This window comes from Ceratosolen solmsi, unplaced genomic scaffold (genome assembly GCF_000503995.2).
Source record: "Ceratosolen solmsi marchali unplaced genomic scaffold, CerSol_1.0 scaffold33, whole genome shotgun sequence".
In the NCBI taxonomy this organism is placed as follows: domain Eukaryota; kingdom Metazoa; phylum Arthropoda; class Insecta; order Hymenoptera; family Agaonidae; genus Ceratosolen; species Ceratosolen solmsi.
In genome coordinates, this window is record NW_011948438.1 from 1,987,836 (window position 1) to 1,995,801 (window position 7,966).

The following is a 7,966-nucleotide window of genomic DNA, read 5'->3' on the forward strand; positions in this document are numbered from 1 at the left end:
ATCTGTATCAAAATATTACCTTAATTACTTTCTCTTTGCCCATTAAATAATACATTGTACTAATTATCGCGTTAAATATACTTTGCTCAAAAAAAAAAAAAAAAAAAACTTATGTAAAATTACAATACATATTTATAATGAGTTATTACCATTAATATAAACGATCTAATTCACGCATAATTATTATAATTCATTTAAATATATACATCTTCAGATAATTAAATAGTATATATTTTTTATACTTCTTAATTTTATAAGTCTTTAGATACTGTAAGTGTAGACAAAAAAAAAAAAAAATATATATATATATATATATATATATTGAAAACAACATGAGAATAGATACTGAGTAATACAAAAAAAAATGTATATATTAGTATAAAATTATCATCAAAATATACTAATCACATTGTAAAAATCCTTAAATTAAAAAGAATAGTTAAGTCTTACTATTCAAGAAGTGATAACATTTAACACGATTTATGGTCATGAAAGTAGATCTAGTATAAGTCTAGTAAGACATTTAGTTTGAGTGACGTTTAATTGATTTTTTTCAGAATTTTCTTTACTGATAGAAAGATTAATGTTCGTTCATTCATGTTTTTACATCTAAAATAATAAAACAGGTTTTATGAATTTTTCTAGCAAACCAAATGTATACTGTCTAAATAGCACGTTCCAATGCCATAGAAATCTTCCTTAAATAATTATTAATTAGTTTTAACAATTTTTTACAATATAATGAGAATAACTAATGATACCATTAATAATACGTCGTGCACGTTTTCAATCTGAAAACTCTAAAATTTAATGTACATAAAACGAAGTCTTACGCGTAGTATTATTACTATTTATTAGACTGTAACTTTTAAATATATAATTTTATGCGACATAAAATGAAAGTTTATTGAATATGTTTCGATTTAAAGCTTGTTAGATATTAAAATTATTATCTTCAAGGTTATGAGGATTCAATAATACCACATTTAAATTATGTAAAATGTAAATAATTTCACTTCTTCATTATCATAAATATCGATATAATTTTTAACTTCTAACATAATTATTTATAATCTTCAATATATATATATATATATATATATATGTATTAGATAAAAAAAAAAATTTTTTTAATCCTTTTTTTTTTTAATATTTTCATTTTAATTAAAATTAAAAAGCAATTAATCATCGATCACTTAATTTATCTATATATATATATATATATATATATATATATATATATATTATACGTATAACAAATAATATATAAATAACAAAACTTAAAGGCCATAAAAACGATTTTGAAATTTAGCCATTTATGGGCACTTTTAATAATATCCAAAGACAAAATTTCATTTGTATATTTCGTAAAATATCCATCTCGGTAACATGGAACTTTGTTGAGCCGTTCACATTGACAAATAAAAATGAAAATTATTTAACAAATATAAATTTTCGTTGATTACAAGTACAAAGTTTTATTATCAGAAAGCTACTTTTAGAGTACAATGAAAAAGTATAAATATTTTATATTTACGTATCAAAATATGCATGAAAAAATAGTGAGAAATTAATTTTCATTAAATTATTTTTATGACATATACGATTAGAGTATTATGAAAACAACTAACAATACGTTTCTATTATTTTATAATTATGTGGTACATGAATATTTGCTACATCGTATTCCTTATGCAATAATATTTATTACAAATATTTATCGGAATAAATATTATGTAAGTATTCGTATACTTATTGAAATTATATGAATTTTGAAACGCTATACAAACTCATCCGGTGCAATCAAGTTACAATCAACAAAACTGAAATTTTAAATAAATGCCTCTAATATTATAGTGGCTATAACTTTACACGATAAATGCGGATCTTCGAAAGATTTCCGAATCCATTGGAGATAATTACGTAAGTGCGTATAGAGTTAATGCATTTGATGATACACGAAATGTAAAGTGCGTGAGTTGAACTTTACAGGCCGCATTATTCAACAGTAATATTATTTTAATAATTAAGAATGAAATTTTATTATAAGTATTATTAGAAAATGCATGATGAAAATGAAACAAAGGATAAATGAAAATAAAAACACTTAATAGAATTAACTGGTATGTGTAATGTAATCCGTTATATCGTTAATATAACGAAGCGCGGCAATTTGCCATTGATGTAAGCGAAAGATCGCGCACACTCGATTATGTAAAAATAATAATTTAAAGTAGCGACTCCCGGTCAAATTGAAAGATACGACATAGTTCGAGCTTTCACATTATATAAGACTCAATGGGGCTCTCATTTTGGGCCATACGTATATGTATGTACAAGTGACATTTTCACGTGCGAGGAGACAGCAACGACAACGGCAACGTGGACATAACCGCATTAGGTCATCGCACCAACCGATCGCTGAATTGCCGATGTCTTTTTTTTTCCGTATTACGAGTATACGAAAGAAATGTGCAAAGATCGCCGAACTTTTACAGGTGCACAAGCTTAATACGAATATAACTATATATGTTTGCAGAGTTCTGAGATTAAGTTTATACGTTTGCTTGAATGCTTGAAAGCATCCATGCTTTGATTATATTTATTTAATAGGCCAATGTACGCTGTAATAGCATAATATATAATATCACGTCATTCTATCAAAATCTTTAATTGTACCTTAATCGCATTTCATTATTACTTCATAAAAGATATACGCTGTTGTAAGATATATTTTAAGACAAAATCAAGTGTTTAATGATTTTAGAATAATAAACTACACTTCCTCCTCCCCCCCCCCCAAATCCCCACCCCATAAAAATGTTTTTATAATTATAAAATTATTTTAAACGAGATATATTATCGCCTAATTATATGCACGCATTTTATTATCAATATTATAATGGATTGTAAAAAAGAAAGATGAAATAGAAATTGCTTGTTAATTCCGCTATAATATAATATATTAAGCAATTAGTGCTCTGGGGAGAAAAAAAAAATTGGAAAATTTATCTTCAAAATATTTTCACACTTAATTCTTAACGATCTTGGCAAACATCATCATTTATTATTTCTTCTAAAAGTAACTGTCCCGGTAAAAAGAAAATAGTTTAAAATCATGAAAGTCAACAATGACAATATAAAAATAAATGAATATCTCTCGTTTATTATTTATGTATTTCTTAGAAATATCTTGATATTTTGCCTTTAATTGTTATTATCCCATAATAAACATTTTTCAAATAGATTTTCACTAAAATTAATTTTTTTTTAATTTTACAATTTATAAATTAATAAAAATAATAATAACGTATATTATTACGATTATCAATGTCGTTATGATTTACGCAGTTATTATTATTGAAATACAGTTTTATAAATTTATTATTGAAAGCAATTTTAAGAGTCGTAATAAGAAACAGAAAATAAAACGGGATTGTTGAATCGTAGAAGAAAAAAAAAGGTAAAAAAAAAAGAGAGAAATAGTCATTAAGAGTGTAGTTGCAAAAATTTTAATATCGAAGATGTAAAAAATTTTTTATCTTAGTGTTAAGCCTTGGTTGTATAGTTTAAGAGACTGTTTGACAATTTTGACGATCTTCGTTTCCGCAAGCGTCGGCCATTCGTAACGGTCATGCAGTCTATATATTGATATACGAGTCTACAATACGAACCGCTATATATGTGTGTGCGTGTGTATAGATTCGCAATGTATGGAGAATTGAGGAGGGGATCTCGGCACTGAGTTGCACTACAATCATGTACTTCTATAATACAACTTATGTGTAATTTCTTCCAAAAGTAATCCCAAACAGATGGATGAATGATCGATTGAAAAGCAAAAATTGTCAATATAAGCTTAAGAGCGAAAAAATAATTATGATAAAATCAAGAGAAAGAACAATGGAGCGTTGTCGCGAAAAGTGGGACAACGACTCTCAAAGACGATGAACAGTTAGTTTGTCAGATGAGCTGACAGAGTGTGGTTTGACCAACGTGATAAAATTTCTCTCCGAGTATTATTACTTTCGCATCTCTTTTGCACTTAAAAAAAAGCTGGATGTTTTGAAAAATAATATTATACCAATTGCATTGATTATAATTGATGATAATGTGAGCACGTGATGAAAGTCGATTAGCGATATATCGAATGAATTGTACAAAAATCCAATCGAAAACAAAATTTAGACAATAAATAATTATGACAATTGTAATTGGTTGTGTTGAGAAAAAACGGTCGTCTCGAAGGAGCACCTAATCACAATAAACCTAACTGAAACTTGTTAAATGTGATCAGGCAATTAATTTGAATAGCGCAACGATTGCCAATGAATGCGAACATCGCGAATGTCAGTACTCGATTATCTATTGTGAGAGCTTCTGTTTATAAACGAGGAGCAATAAATCATTTGCGCTAAACTTCGAAATTTTCCATGTGCAAGAATTTTAGAATGCGAAAATAAAAGCATAAAATTTTCAACCAAATCCAATAATAATTTTCCATTATTTAACACAGTGGTTGTTTTTTTGTTCTTGTTTGTTTGTTTGTTTGTTTGTTTGTTTGTTTTTTTTTTTTTTTTGTTCTATTTTGTTTCGTTTTATTCTTCAAGCCGTGTGCGTATACGCGAGCTTAGTCATATTTGCACTGATTAAAACGCCGGCCGTGCAATTCGTTCCGAGTGCTTCTTCTACCGTACTGTACTTCACGCCCACACGCACGACTTTCTTTAACGGGGCTTTATTGTTTAGGTTGATCGTTTCGATATCCGTGATCATACGATCGAGATTAATGAAAAATAACGCACAAATTAGACCTAAAAAATTAAGCGACTATATTCTCTATTGAATTTTTTTCTTTTTTTTTTTTTTTTTTTTTTTTTTTTTTTTGACAGACGACTATTTTAAGCAGATTTGCAAATATTTCATTCGATAAGTAGACGTAAATCGGTCATTCAATTTGTGAAAAATTCTTTGACCCGACGATTTTGAGAACACGATATTAACGCGACTTTAATCAATTTAATCAAATCACGAGTGAGTAATGGATTTTTCATTTGCAGCATAATCTTACGTTGTGGATTTTATTCATCATTAGGCGCTATTATAATTACGATAAAGGGCATCTATGATATATTTGTTATTGATTAAATTTTAGTTTAAACATGAGCACAAATTCAGTAAATGTGTCGAATGAATTTCATTTTATCTTTGTATAACAAATTGAAATCGTCTAAGGTTTGCTTATGCGAATTAACCGATTTTATCGGCACATGCACGATGCATTTCCATAAAACTTGGAGATCATTAATGCTGTATAAAACATCCACCCACGCGCACGCACACCCGCACACGTACGTACAAATCTTAAGGCGCTAATAAAATTAACGTTTAATTAGGGATAAATTTATTATAATAAGATATGTGAAATATTAAAATGATTAAAATGATAATTTCAAAGAAAATTCAACCGTCTCGACAAGACCCTCGGAGCTTGATTTCTCGATTTTATCATTGTTTGATAGTATTTTAATTAAATTAATTTTACGAATGGTAATATTCGCAAATAAAAAGCATTGTAAAATTAGTATAAAGCCTATTTAGCATTGAGATAAATTTAAAAGAAAATATTTTTTATTGCAATTACAAAATCTCTGTCACTAAATAAAATGATAGAAATTTCTCTTAGTCAGCACTTATGCTCCGAAAGATATAGTCTCATAAAAACTAAGCGACACAAAAGAGATACGTAAAATTATTTTACATACAGTTTCTTAATTAAGCAACATAATTATCTTGCTCGTGCGTGTCTCGAGTCTTCGGTTTTGAAAAATCTTTAATTGCAAAATTGCTCGGGCGTCAATAAAATTTATGGACCTCATACCTCAAGTTTCAAATATGATATAAAATAATACACGCGGCGTGAATTCACTTTTTCATATAATCTTTTCGCGATTCGTGATTCGCGAACGTATGTAAACATAATTTTGAAATACTGCTATTTGCATAATCTACCACATATATAACTCAGCCCGTGCTAATAAACAATACAAAATTTTCAATGTACTTTTATACGTTCGTCTACCATCATCGTCAACCCTCCCCCCCCCCCCACCCCCCCCCCCCCCCCCCCCCCCCCCCCCCCGCCCCCCCCCCCCCCCCCCACCTATAGATATGAAGTAAGTACTACGTATTCAAAAATATCACTGAAGATGTAAAAATGTGAATGGTTAAAGATTTGCAGTTATGCATTTTATGGATATATGTCATCGTACAAGTAATATCAATTTTATTATATAACTGCAATATTTGTAATTAATATGAAGGCTAAATGTTTTTAATAAAGTAAATATTTTTAAAAGTCTAGTCAATCCAATATGAGATTCTGTCGATAATTTAAGGTGAGAGTGTTAATTATTGAGGCATAATATTACCACTAGAATGGATAATTATCATATTTAAATTATATTAGGCGTTCAAAAACTTAAGAAGAAAAAAAAATAATGTTCTTTAAAGTTTCAACAATAGTACATTTTTCTTGTTAAATTTAATTGTTCTAATTATTCAATGATTGTTCTATTTGTATTAATACAAAAAAAAATTTAATTTTTGCACGTCAAAAACAGATTTCTAAAAAATTATCGGGGATATGTGTACACTTTTAACCAGATAAGTCGTATATATGCTAAACATTAATAATGCATAATATTCGGTCGGACTTTTTTTATATTTTTAGAAGATCGCATGTATATAGAGGATAAATACTAGCTAAGTCCGTGTTATGCATAATAAATAAAGTTAATAAATAGTTTATACTATTTATATAAGATACATATTATTTATAAATAGTCATCGTGATGAAACCGTTCTAATTATAATTATTTTTAGGCTTGTTTAATTTAAGCTTGTAAAGATAAAAATCAGAGTAATGATGATTTAAATATGAACTTTTCTCTTTACTCGGAAAATTACAAATAAATTATCTCAAAGAAAAATTTCACTCCAACTATAATTTACAAAAATATAAATGTTTGCATATAAATGTCAATGTGCAATTTATCTTCGCATTATAAATAGTAATATGAATTATTTGGAAAAGTGGCGTTAGACCGAAGGTTTTTTGAATATCGAATTTTCTTGAGCTTATTGCACGAATTCTATATTAAAGAAAGACGTATTGATATTAACTGGTGTACCTTGAATTACATCTATCGCATTCTTATGAAGTCTACCGATATCAATCGTTGCTTATTAAAATTATAGCGACAGAATAGATAATATTTCAAGTAAAAACTTATCGTATCTGCTCGCTAACGACGCCAATCGTAAATATTTAAAGTACAGATAGCAGACAAGTAGCTCATTACTCGAATAAACATCGAATTTAATGTTCCACATATTAAAGTGGCCACAGGCTGAATATCCATGCACTTGATATAATCACGGCTATTCATCTAATTTTGACGAAGATAAAGATAAAATAATACGTAATTCGAAAATAAAAGGTTGGCGCGCGTGCGCTCGTGCGTATGCGCGTGCGTCTATTAAATATTTAAAAATAATAAATTTCAAAGAAGTAAATGAGCATACGTGCATTGTCCAACGAGATTAGCTGATTGCGGACGGGACATAATTAGTAAGCGAAACGAGCCGAGCGCTGCTGTCACTAATAAATACACTTTAGCAGCGATCCGTTATTACCGAGCACTCGATTAATCAAGCACAGCTTTTAATTCTCATGGTAAAGACGCGCTCGACCCTAATGGCCAACCAAATGAACCTTTCATTAACCTAACTCACAGCTACGGACCTTGGCCCGCTCGTCGCTAGTAGAGAGTTTCGACAACGTTTGGCGGTACTTTTCTGGCTCGAGCGAGTTGTCCGTAAGGCTCGCGATCTTAAAGGGACGGGAGACGAATGGGGGAGACGAATGGGGGAGACGAAAGGGAGACGAAAGGGAGACGAAAGG

At 29.1% G+C, this 7,966-nt stretch overlaps 1 protein-coding gene across 1 annotated transcript in view; it reads right to left on the bottom strand.

Moving 5' to 3' along the window:
* Positions 1–7,966, bottom strand: part of Ggamma30A (guanine nucleotide-binding protein subunit gamma-e) — a 33,127-nt gene that overhangs the window by 16,694 nt on the left and 8,467 nt on the right. The window lies entirely within an intron of this gene.